At 39.8% G+C, this 13,835-nt stretch overlaps 1 pseudogene; it reads left to right on the top strand.

Moving 5' to 3' along the window:
* The first annotated feature begins 414 nt into the window (after positions 1 to 414).
* On the top strand, positions 415 to 861 carry LOC112907204 (large ribosomal subunit protein uL15-like; annotated as a pseudogene).
* The last annotated feature ends 12,974 nt before the right edge of the window (positions 862 to 13,835 follow it).

Genomic DNA, 13,835 nt, shown 5'->3' with positions numbered 1-13,835 from the left:
TCCATGAGCTGGATTCTCTCCATTTGCTCCACTACCCAGAGTCCAAAACCCTTTAGCTAATGGCACTTCTTACCTCTTTAAATACCTGCGATCACTGGGAAAACTAAAATTATGCTTTTCAAAAAATCCTATAGGGCCAATGTTATAGAGTTATATGCTTTTATTTAAAGTACTCTTTTGTTTTAAGAGGTCCATGATTTCTACTTTGTTTCCTAAATTCAGTACTGACAGTAATTAATAACACAAAAGAACAATCTTTGACATAGCACAGGAACAGCTCTTAATTACACTGGCTAGAAAAGTGGTGGAAAGTAAAACTAATCAAGCTGACTGTTGTTTCAAATACAAAATTATTAAATACATAGTTTCAGTATTTTTTACTGAGTTCATATTCGTGATAAAAGTTTGAATCCTATGCTCATTCATCTGGGCTGCCAACATCCATCCAGACTGAGGATGACATGGAAATTTGGTGGTCATGTGAGCCATGGTCATGGCCCCATCAACAAACACTGGAAGCACCCAGGAGGCCTGGGTGATGCTGGTGGCAGGCATCACCACAGGATCAACCTGGACAGATATCACCCAGCTTACTTTGGAAAAGTTGATATGAGACCTTACCACTCAAAGTTGGGCAGTTTCTGCCCAACTGTCAACCTTGTAAAACTGTGGACTTTAGTAAGTAAGCAGACACGGGTCAATGCTGCCAAAAACAAGACTGGACCTGCTCCTATCCTTGATGTGGTGTAATTGGGGTACTACAAAGTTTTGGGAAAAGGAAAGCTCCCAAAAAAGCCTGTCATCATGAAGGTCAAATTCTTCAGTAGACAGGCTGAGGAAAAAATTAAGGATATAGGGTGAGGTCTGCATCCTAGAAGCTTGAAACCATGTGGATGGAAGTTCATTAAATGCTAGCAAGTGCTTTTCAGAAAAAGGAAGAAGAAGAAGAAGAAGAAGAAGAAGAAGAAGAAGAAGAAGAAGAAGAAGAAGAAGAAGAAGAAGAAGAATCTTAACTCTGGGCCACCTAAGAAAGTGTTTATTTTATGGAAGATGGATTGGGCATTCCAGTAGGTCTTCCACAACTATAGCTCAGTTTTTATACAATGGAAAATTATATAAATTTGATAAAGTAAGCATTTTCAAATAATGGGTACTAATTTTTTCCATGTGTACTATTGCATTTTTTAATAGACTGTAAAGTTGTAAGCACCATCTGTTAGTTTTATAATAGATCCTCCTCAACCCCCAGGTAACTTGAATGCCATGTTACTTAATCCATGAGTGGACATGTCATTCCACAAGCTAATCAAAGACCTTACCTGAAATTGACATATGAACTTGAGAAGTTCTATTTCTACCAGGTTTGCTAATCTGAGAGAATGTGAATCTGGGCTTTACAGTACCCCAATACTTCCTGCCACTTAGAAAGAGTGTATGAATTCAAATGTGTGTGCTCATATGAGGCAGAAGAGAAGAACAGAGAATGAGAAGGAGAATAACAGAATAGGTTGGGAGGTGAGAGGAGAGGAAAAGAGATTTGCCAGTACTGAGCTTTAGTCCCAATCAGTAGGGTCCTAACCCCTGAAACTCACCTTTTGATCACGTGAACTACCCCCAGCATCCTTTCCAAACTTAAAATACAATGAACTCCCTTATTTTGGTTAATCTGGTTTAAAACAAAGAGATATGATTAATACACCACATCAATATATGACATGTTCAGTTCATTACTGTGGGTGGGGGTTGTTTATTAAATTGCTATTTTTTTCACCTGTTGCATTCTGTTTGGGAGCACAGCACTGTGTGTTTGGATGCCCATCCTCTCTAGTTCTTCTCTAAAGGGTAATAAGTACCCAATTTTATGGATATAGTATCTTCCAGTTGAGAAAAATAAAGCTGGAATATTTTGGGGGCAACTGGGTGGCTCAGTGGTTGAGTATCTACCTTTGGCTCACATTGCGATCATGGGGAACCGGGATCAAGTCCCACAGTGGGCTCTCCACAGGAAGCCTGCTTCTTCCTCTGCCTATGTCTCTACCTCTCTCCATGTCTCTCATGAATAAATTAATAAAATCTTTAAAAAAAAATAACTAGAATATCTTCAAAATATATAACAAAGATATAATTATTTTTCTGACTCTTTCTTTCATACTGGATTCCAAAGCCAAGAGAAGAAAAGCTATCCTCCTTTTCCTCTTCCAGTTACTCCAGCTGACAAGGTTTTGCCTGTATGGGACCCACAGCAGTTAACAAGTCAATATATTCGTGTGCCAAAAAACACGCAAAGGTAGAGTCTTACCCAAGGTCACATAGAGCCCAATAAATTTATCCTGGAGACAATCTGGAAAATATACTTGTCAATTTTTCTGAGTCTTCCTGATGAAAGCCATAAACTCAGAGTAAACAAGGATTCCCCAAATTGCTACACCTGAAGTGGCTGCAAAATTTAAGCCTATTTCCTTTTTGAAGAACGTGGCCTAACATAGACTCTGGGAGCAAAATCAGACTCCCTGAATAAATAGAGGAGAAGCAGTGGAGAACAGTGGGGTCCTTAACCCAAGAAATTGAAACTCTTGTTGGAAAAGCAAGCCTACTCTCATGAGAAAAGTTTGTTGTTGTTGTTGTTGTTTTTAAAACCATGGTAGTTGTCCCTAAAACATGTCTCCAAAATATGAATCAGATTATCTCTCTCAGCTTTCCCTGAGAAGCACAGGGTAATGAATTTAAAGTACCCTCCCATGGCACCTCTCTTCCTAGCAACTCCACAAACTTGGGCCAGTCTCAATAGATGGAGTCATGTCTGCACATCTTTATCCTCATTCTCCCTGAGAGAGAAGCTTTTCATCGAATCAGTCAAGGAGAGGAAAGAGTTGAGGCAGTGGAATTTTGCTGGCACAGACATCATGGTGTTTCTCCTCAAGAGCAGAGGCCCCATCATTACAGCTCCCATGACTGCATCTTGCTCCCCCATCATGCCAGTTCTCTCCTTACCTCTCTCCACCACCTTGTCCTGCACCACACAGCCACCTTCTCACGTTAACCACAATCCTGCCTTCTGGAGTTGTCCTTCCTTGCTACGGTGAGAGGAGCTTTCTAAAACGCTTTAGGATTTTTTCCATCAAAGGAAGACAGTAAAAGACTGTTCTAATATTTCACAAAAGACTCCCTCCTCCATTGTGCAGCAAATGTATACTTCAATCTCCATTGAGAGAAAACAGTATATTGTGATCCTTTTGTGTAGGGGCCCTTTACCTCTGCCCATTGGTAGCTGTGTGGCCTTAATATCTCTATGCCTCCATTTTCTCATATGTAAACTGAGAAAGCAGAAATATCACCAACAAGTAGTTATGATGACAATTAAGTGAATCCATATATGTCAAGTTTAAACACGGCTTGTCACATAGGAAGTGGTCTCTCGGTGCACCTTCTCACTAGGGCTTCCTGCACTCTTCTGGTCACTGCTCTCTCTACTCTGAGTTCATCAGCACTTACTCCTTCTACACACACCAATGGGAGTTAAAATCCTTAGCTTGTCACTTCAATGGAAACTTACTATTTAACAGCTTAATGCCATTTGGGGAATTTGTGTTTGTTACAAAAACAAAATAAGATAAAAATTGACATAGTTAAGAACTTCATCGTATCTTTCAGTCCAGAATTTGGAAGGTAACTTTTAGTAATTTTCAAGTTGATATGATTAATACAATGTCAAAGTTTAATTTTTCTGAGTAAAAGAGGAAGGAGAGAAACAAGGAAGGAGAGAGGGAGGAAAGAAAGGAGGAGGAGGGCAGGGGAGGGGAGGAGAGGAAGAGGGAGGGAAGAGGAGGTGTAGGGAGGGGAGGAGAGAGGAGGGAAGGAGGCAGTAAAACCACTCTCAGGAAAATCATGAAACTACATCAAAATTCACTGTAAAACAATCCCATTTCATATCCTATTAAACTCCATAGGAAATGACATTTGCTACAGTAAGAAAAACAGATGGTGGAAAGAGAGAGGAAAATAAAATTCTTTGAAAACCGAGAAAGAAAATGCCACTGCTAACACTTTGGGTCCCTCTGACGTGTTCATATATCAACTTATAGCCTCCAAGACAGTCACTTTCTTCATCATATGCATGCTTTCCAGCCTAAAATAGTCCCACGGGGCTTCTAAAGAAAGACGTGTGTGGTGTTGGGGATGTGTGTTTGTGTGAGGCTGCGAGTGAGTTTGTGAGTGGGGCCAGGACAGGGAACAGTGGGGGTCATTCAAGCCCACTAGACAGGCAACCCCAACCCGGGACGCTTTGCCAGCAGCAGAGTGATTCATCCGCGTCTCAGGCACAAGTACATCAAGCCCTCTGTTTTGCTCTTAGTTTCACATTTGTCCTCTTTAAACCAATGAGTCATAAGTTGGAAATATGTATGAAATAAGCAAGAAGAATATGTCACTGAGTTATTTCTGGTCGTTCAATATACACATCCTAGGACATCGTGCATTTGAAAGGCAAATTTTTTAACGTGAGAGGTTTATACAAAAGAAACAGAATTGGTTCTGTAAGAAAAAAGGTCAGGTGCAAGAAGAAATGGAGCCTGGTAAAACAATTAAGTTTAGGTGAGAAGAATCAAATAGTTTCTTCATGTTCTTAAAAGGATAATTTTCTTCAGAGGAAATTGCATAAATTCTTAGTCCCTCGAATTAGCAGGGAAATAGCCTTGCCAAAGTTCAGTGCTGGGAAACAAATGACATTTGGTTTGTTGTGAAGCTGTCGCACCTCTCCACAGCAAAAAAAATGAGCCTGATTTGCAAACAGAATTCTTCTTTTATTGCCTTCCCAGCAAAATCTAATTACCTGGGAAACCAGAGGATTAAGTAATTGAGTTTTATCATGAGAAAATGGAAACCGGAAAGCAGCCATATAGAATGCCTAGCCTAGTAATACCAATGCAGGACCTTTTCACTTACCCACTTGGTCAGCAGTTCCCTGTTGGGCCTATGCCACATGCCAGGTTGTAAGCACCCCAGGCACTGAGGACTTAGTGCACAGGCCAATGCTGCCCATTTCCCTGTGGGCCTTAGGTTCCATAGGTCAAGGTATTTAGCAAATTGTCATAGGAATAATATTTGTGACAGTCAGTGGTAAGAAGAACAATCAAGGTGGGGGCCTTGCCTGTCTGGTTTCGGGGGGGAAATAGGTGATTGAGATGTGAAGATTTGAAATTGAGTCAAAATCAAGGAGTTGAAGGATGAGAAGATGCTGGCAAGAACATTCCAAGCAAAGAGAATATCATTGTCAGTCGCCATAGCTGGAAGGAATGGGGTTTCTACAAAACTGGGAGAGGAGTGGTAAGGAGAACATGAAAAGGGAGAAATAGAGACACAAGTGTATGAGGCTGGAGAAGAATGGAGGTCACATGTGAAAAGCCTGCCAGGCCATGCTGAGGGCTGTGGACTCTTTCCAAAGATAATTACAAGTTACTGGAAGCAGGGGAGTGACACAATCAGATGTGCAGTTTTAAAGATAACAAGCTTTTATGGAAGCAATTTGGTGGGGAGATAAGGAGGGAAAAGAGAAAAAAAATGTTTAGGGGCTATTGTATGCCAACATCTTGATCCAAGATGATGGTTATGGAGACAGGAAATGTAAAAAAGATTGTGATAAAGTGAGAACGTTCTGTCAATGAGATAGTGACTGTCTTCATGCCTGTGTAATACAGAGCTGGATGAGAGAGAAGAGGAAGAGAGAGGTGGGGTCCATGAACCCTCCTCTGTGAAGTAAAGAAAAGGCTTCTGGGGGTGCCCGACTGGCTAAGTCAGAAGAGCTTGTGACCCTTGATCTCGGGGTTGTGAGTCCAAGCCCCATGTTGGATGTAGAGATTATTTAAAAATAAACAAATAAACTTTTAAAAAGATTTTTAAAAATACTTTTTTTCTGGATCACATACAAACGTATACACTTCTACTAGTTTTCCTACTGTTTTTGTTCCCTTTCCCCCACTATTTTATGTGCAAGGTGGAATCTCTGGTTGGGGTCATGGCGAAACTGAGGGAGGAATGGATATTACTCAGGGAGTGTGGCCTGTGCTAGATATAGTAGCTGATAAGATTTGGGTTGTTTCCATTTTGGAAGGCAGTGGGTACATCCTCGGTTTTATATGGAATAATTTATTCTGTTACATGCAAACAATTTTCTCATTTAGAAGCGTAAGTTTAGAAAGAAGTATGTGTTGATTCTAAGCAGCCAAAGGGTATATATTAATACAGACATATGTCACTTTTTTGGCTGCCCAGCATCTGACCTTCTTCTGTACATTTAGGAAATTTTATATCTTATAAATCTTGATGGAAGGCATATCCTACTGTAGAAGCAGAAGATGCCAGATCCACAACCAACCCAGATGTTTTTGCAGCTAGTAACAGGCACATTTCCTATGCTGAGCCAATCAGAAGTACCCACCATGTTTTATAAATCAAAAACCAACAATGAAAAGAAGAAAGAGCTGAAAATATGCTCTGATGCTGGTAGGAGTGGCGGCATCAGTACCTGTTTCTCAGGGATGGGAGAACCAGAGGATTCCCCAGGAGCAGTATAGGTGGGATGCACATCAAGGCATAGTTCTCAGCACTGGAAACAATTGTATTTTCTGCAGTCCAGTTATACAATGTGTTTTAGGGTGTGGTTCTTGCTACCTGGAATCCAAACCTCTTAGTTTTACCTTCCTGGTGATTCTGAGACTCTTAATCCTTTCAGTTAATTCCTTTGCTCCCGTTGTATGTGGCCTTTAAACTAAAACCCTTAAGGAATACAATAATGCTTCACAACCCACTCATTGGATGGTTTGATAAATTGAAGAACATTCTCCAAATGTGGATGGTTAATTTAGTGATCCATTACGTATTTCAGATGATCCATTTCTTTATGTGACCTATGTCTTCATTCAAGAGTCTCAGTTTTTATTATTTGCTGTGTTTTGTCACTTCTTTAAATTTATAAAAACAGATCCTTACCCCCAAATACACATGTGCTATTACAGACATTTAAGAAGATGATGAGTAGAGATTTGACTTCAAACTCCAAGGCAAAAAGTCTTTTAGCTGGCACCTCCTTGATATTCATGCCAACAGACATACTTGCACTCACACTGCTGACACAGAAACTAGCCCCTTACACCACCTGCCACAACCCAGAAGGCACATGACTTCAGAAGGAGCGTTAGCCAAAGGCAACACAGGAGCAGCAGTGAAGGGAAAAGATTTAATGTTACCACAAGCCAAAATGGAGATGACCAAAAGTACATAATTCCAGGTTCCAATTCCCACACATTCCTCAAGTGATTCTCTTTTGGTATAATGAAAAATCTGCCAGGCAACTGGACACGTTCCTCTACCAGGAGTCTAGCAGGGACTGATAATCCTGCAAGCAGTATCACAAAAGGGGTCGATGTCCCAGGGACTCCTCCAACCTGACCTTGCATCATTGATAATACTCATTCTCCTCTCCCTTCTTAGCAGGGCAGACTCTGAATGGATTGGCAAAGATCCATTACAGAGTTCAGCTCTCTATTTTAAAAGGCAGCCTCTTATTCTTTGCTGCCAAATTTATTTCATTTTCTTCTGAACTATAGAAAGCTCCTGATAGTCCATTAGTTTTACCTCCAATGTCTACTCAGGGTCAGAATCCAAGACTCTACTCTGATGTCACAGTTAATGGCATTGACATTACTGAGGCTCAAGACAGTGACAAAAGGAATTGACAACAAAGACTGCTGGCTAAGTGGGGCCACCCTGCTGGAAGAAATACATATAAGACTAGGAGCTTTGACTTTTTAATTCTATATCTAACCCTCTCATTCTAGATGATTTCTGATTCTCTAGTTCCATGACTTCAACTATGATCTGACAATACCAACTGCGTGTTTCCAGCAAGGATTTCACCCTTAAGCTCCAGAATCATATACCTGCTTGCTTACTTGACACATACACTTCAATTCTAACAGGTAGGTCAAGCTTAAAATGAACAAAACCAAAACTTGATTACCCCAAGACCTTCCCCCAATCTGCTTATCCCCTAGTCATCCTCACCTCAGTCAATGGCAGCTCCATTCTACCAGTTGCTCAGTCCAAAAATTTAGAGTTATCTTTGATTTCTCTCTTATTCTTAAGCTTCACATCCAAAACTTCAAGAAATCCTGTCAATTCTGTCATTGAACTAGAGCCAAAATTTTACCAGTGCCCATCTCTCCCACCACCACCCTAGTGCAAACTGTCATCACTTCTCAGAGGACTAATTTCAGTAACTCCTTAATTGGTCTTTATGATTCAATTTGCACCCCACCCCCCAAGTCATTCAGTCTTCCCTTAACAAAGTTAAACCTCAAGATGTAGGTTCTTGCTGATGGAAACTCTCTCGTGGTTTTACATATCACTCAGAATAAAATCTGAAGTTTTTCTCATGGTTCACAATGCTTTCTTTGCTATGGTCCTAATTTTCCTTACTCACTTCATGTCCTCCCATTCCCCTCTCTCCTTCTTCCCACTCCACACACTAGCCTTATTGCTTTTTCTTGTACATACCAGGCATCCTCCTACTTAACCTTCTTTGAGTGCCCAAATGTCTCTGGATGGCTGCCACATTTCATCTTTCTGAAATGCCCACCTCCAAATTATAACCTGTAACTTCTCTAACTTATTTCAGGACCTTCCCTGACCCCTAGATTTTTAGTTTATGTGCTGCCAAAACAAGCACTCCTGGCCCCTACATAAAATTGTCTCTCCATTGAGTATCTTTGTACCACCTCATTGTATCACCCCATGCTCTATTTTCCTTCATCTCACTTACTTCCATGTTTTTTGCTTATGTGTTTATTTCCTCCTGTCTCCCACAGCTCTTACTCCATGTAAACAAATTCTGCTTATTTGGTTCACTGCTACATCTTAACACCTATGATAATGTCTATCTGTAATAAGCCCCTACTCTGTATTATTGAATTAATAAAGAATGGAGATCCCAGAATGGAACCCTGAAGGAATGCTCATATTTGAGGATTTTGGGAATAATAATAAAAGAAGCTTGTAAAGAAAACTGAATAGTCTCCAAAGAAGACAAAAATAAACCGAAAAAGTTCAGTGGCCTCACTGAAGCCACAGGAAGTGACTATGTCCAGCTTGAGGAAGTGGTTAACACTTGAAAATGCTACAGGTAAGATACTAGTGAAGTGTGAGAAGAACAGAGAGAGACTATTAAAGAATCAGGGTGAAGCAAAGAAAGGGTTTCAAAAAAGATTTAATGATCAACCCTGTCAAACATTATTTAGGAATTACGTTACATCAAATGCTCGTTGGGTTTAGAAAACAGAGATCTTTGTAACTTTAAAAGAGCAGTTTTGATGAAGTAGTAAAAATAAGAATCTGACTGCAATGGTCAAAATAAGCTTCAAGGAAAGAGAGAAAGGACATAATGAGTACAGAAAATTTTCTGTAAAAAGTAACAGACACGAAGGAGGTAGAGTAGGATGTATTGTCATGTGAAGCATTTCTCTTTTTAATGCAAATTTTATTACATCTTTGTATGCAAGTGAGAACAATCTTGTAAACAAAGAAAGTTAATTATGTAGCAAAAAAGAGGGAATAATAGAAATATTTTGAGTATTGGATTCCATTTCCCTTTGCCTACTCAGAGACATCATTCTTGTCTTTGCCCTTGTCCTTGTTTGAAGGCACGAAGGCACGTTTTTTAATTCACTAATAAATTCAAAATAATCCCACTCAAGCTTGTCATTTTGCTTTTAGTCTGCCTTTTCTCTTTTTACAATATATAAACAATTGTAAATCTTGTATACAAGAGATTATATTAATTTATAACTGGGTTTAGACACTAAGCATATACGAAGCCTGCTGATATTTTCAACTTAGAAAAATTTTTTAAAGAAATTTTAATTTAAAATAAATGCTCCCTATGACAATTTCATTGATTTCATGATCTGCTAAAAGGTCATAATTGAAAAACACCAATCCAGTGTCTGGCAATAAAAAGTGAGGGGCTGATGAAGAGTGAAAGACAAAAATCTTTGGAAATGTGAAGGTCAAGGATCTAAGACACCAGGGTGATGGAAATACACTCAGTAGAAGCATATTGAAATCACCAAGAGTTTGGCAGGATTAATGTTAACAAAAAAGAAGCAATGAGCCAAGTGCTAAATCTGGAAGAATTGAAGTGATGTGGCCCAAATGTCTCTGGATGGCTGCCACAAAGAGGCATGCTGGGCAGCAGAACTTATTTATGTCAGCTTCCATAGAATTGGGCATTCTCACTCTGTATGCCATACCTGGGTCATCACAGAAGTCCTATCACCTAATTATCAATTTTGTATTGATGGCTCAAAAAACACATCTCCAATGTTGCTCTGTCCTCTGAACCCCAGATTCACAGCCATCCACTTAAATGACATCATCACTGACTCTTCCACAAGCCCCCCAAATTAAATACTCCCAAAACTAAAGGAATCACTTCTTCCTTCCTAACTGCTTGAGAAAGAAATCTCAATGCCAACCTTAATTTCTCTATCTCTCTCATCCCACACGTCCATAAATCACAAACCCTTTTTCATTCTAGCTCCGATATATCCCTCAGATCTGCCCATTTCTCCCCACTTTTCTGTCACAACTTTACTTCAGGAGCCCATAATTTCTTGCCTGGGTCTCTGCAGCAATTTCTGAGTACCTGTCTCCTCTCTTCCCCTGGTTTCCCAGAAGAAGATTGATTACAGATATCCACTTCTTGGGTGTTTCTTTCTGTCTTTATTATTATTGCCACCCAATTTTTCAGTATTCTCAATTTAAAAGAATTGCCCTATTGTGTGAAGCTTGGGGACACAAGACTCACTTCCCATCATAGCAACTGAATGAGGACAATTTTTTTTCTCCTCATCTTCCAGGACCTAAGGCATGGGCATGTTTAGGGTTGCCAATTTGACACTTGCACTTAGGACTTTGAATATGGAGTGAATAATGAGAAAGGACAGTTAGCTATGGCATTCAAAAATAGCACTGCCAGTGGAGCTGGAGGTGAGAATTGTACTTTTATCAGCAAGGCCAGTGCTAGCAGTAACACCCTAAACAGATTGTTATAACACATCCCATTGGCTGTGGCGCCTGCTGACTATACTCCATTGGTTTCCACACATTTTCTGAATCTGGTTCTCCAACTATCCTGTTGATTCTATAAATATTCCCAAACCTTTGGCCCAGGGCGCGATCCTGGAGACCCGGGATCGAATCCCATGTCGGGCTCCCGGTGCATGGAGCCTGCTTCTCCCTCTGTCTATGTCTCTGCCTCTCTCTCTCTCTCTCTCTCTCTCTCTCTCTCTCTCTCTGTGACTATCATAAATAAATAAAAATTTTTTTAAAAACTTAAAAAAAATATTCCCAAACCTGTATGAAATATCCTTTTCTGCCTAAACTAGCCAATTTTCTATTGCTTACAGTGAAAATTCTGACCAGCACAGACCAGTTAAGAAGTTGCTGCAATAATTTAGGATAAAAGAGGTTAGTAGCCTGAATCAAAGCAAGGGTAAAGGATGATGGAATGTAGGGGAGAGAGTAGAAAAACATGAGTTAAAATTCATAGGAATTTATTGGATATTGGGATAAGGAAAAGAAAGTGCCCCTGAGGACGGTTTTTAGCCCAGGTAAATGAAGCGTTGTCAATACTTCCAAATACAACAAAAAATGGAGAAATAATAATGATAACAGAGTTAGACAGATGGGAGAAGAGCAGATTTGTGGTGGTGGGAGTTAATTACTGTTTTATAAAAGTCGAGTTTGAGATTTTAAGACGACATCATTGGAGACATAGAGTAGACAGATGGATAGAAGTATGAATCTGTGGGAAAATGTCAAGGATAAAGATAGAGGATTGAAGTCACCAGGAACTGAAATCATAAGAGGAAATGAGATCACTCTGGAAGAGATCACAACATAAGAACAGTGGGTCGAAGATGGACATCTGGAGAATACCATCATTTAAGAGATGAGCTTAGGAAGAAAAGACTAGAAAATAAATCACATCATTCTGGACCACAGTTCCTTTCTTGATGAGATGGTATGACTTTAATTACTCTTTCTGGTTTCCTTGGACACGTAGAGCCTCTTGAAAGTAATTTTCTTATCTTTGGCAGCTCCTTCTCAATGAGCTATGATTTCAAATGACTATTTCCTACCTCAAGTTTCCAACCAAAGATCCAAGCCCTTCATTCTTAGCTGGCAATCTCTACCTGCAAAGTTTGAAGAGTAAAAAACCCCTCTACATTTTAGGCAATTCTCTGAAAGAAGAATAATGCTATGAGGAGACCAGCTATCTGTCACCAACACTCCCATATAGATCTCTTACATATGCAGGAGTTCTCCATTTTCCTTCAGGCCCACACAAACTGTTTGGGTTCCAAAGTAGCAGAGCCCTATTCCAGCCATCTAATTAGCTTCTACTTGACCAAAAAGGGACTTTACCACCTCCTCCCTCAGCATTTAACTTTATTTTTTTATCTTTATTACCCCATATTGAGCCAATATCATTGGTTAAAGATGCAGACTATGATGACATAAAAAATTGCCTACAGTTATGTAGACTCCTTTCTATCTTTCTCTTGGTTTCCAGTAGCCTATTAGTATTTAACTGATGCCACAACACAGACAGCTTCCACTGACATACAGGGGATGGTAAGAAGGAAGATGAATCTGTGTTTCATTCCTCCCTCTTTCCCTTGGGGTGGAGGTAGGATGAAGTAGGGGGTTGTGTTCTATCAACGCATGATGGGTAGTTTTATGTGTCCAATTGACTGGAAATACTCAGATAGTAAATAAAACATTATTTCTGGGTGTATCTGTGAGGGTGTTTCTAGAATAGATTAGCAATTGAATCAGTGGACTGAATAAAGATCACCCTCACCAGTGTAAATGGATATCATCCAATCTGTTAAGGGCCTGAATAGAACAAAACAGTAGAGGTAGAACAAATTTGCTTCTGCTTGAGCTGGGATATCCATTTTCACTCCTAGTTGTCAGGTCTTTGGACTCACTGTGACTCACACCATTGCTCCCCACCCCCCTGCAGTTCTCAAGCCTTCAGGTTTGGACTGGGACTATACCACTGGCTTTCCTGGGCCACCTTAATACAAGGCCCCAGATAGGACAAACAATTCCTAACCAACACACCAGGGAAAACATAAAACAAGTGATAACTCAAGCATAAATTCATATGATTGTGCTGAGATTCAGATAAAGCAAACACATATAAGAATACCAAGTTCAGAGTACTCAGAGATTCAAATCAAGTTTCAAGTTACAGAGGCAAGAGTTTTGGATAGAAATAAGACTGGGGAGGAGGATAGGGAGGAGTCCTGGGTATTGTCACAAACCTAGGAAAATGTATATAATTTATGTAAGGATATATAGTAAGGTTCGACTTGCTTAAAAGTCAAGGAAATGGGAAATAGCATCAATGAAACTCTGGAAAATACAGGCAGAAGAGAAAGCTAAAGGATTGAGTAGAGGCTCTTTGAAAGTTATATAAAAACATAAGTAATGAGAGAGGGACTTTAAGAAGGCCAAAAAAGAGAAGAAAGGAAGTTGGTGTCAACTGACACCAATGGAAAGAGAATGAATAAGTTAAGAACTGATTTGGCTATTATTGCAAGCCAATTAAATCCTGTGAATAGCTATTTCTGTACAATGATGAGGATGGAAAGCTGAAACCAGGGAGTTGTCAAGTAAATGAGAGAAGAAGAATTGCAGAGACCAAGCAAACACTACATTTTCAACTACGGTAGTGATAAGAAGAAAAATAATGAAATGATGGTTAGAAG

This window comes from Vulpes vulpes, chromosome 6 (genome assembly GCF_048418805.1).
Source record: "Vulpes vulpes isolate BD-2025 chromosome 6, VulVul3, whole genome shotgun sequence".
Lineage (NCBI taxonomy): Eukaryota > Metazoa > Chordata > Mammalia > Carnivora > Canidae > Vulpes > Vulpes vulpes.
The sequence above is the reverse complement of the archived record's forward strand: the minus strand, read 5'-3'. Positions and strand labels throughout refer to the sequence as shown.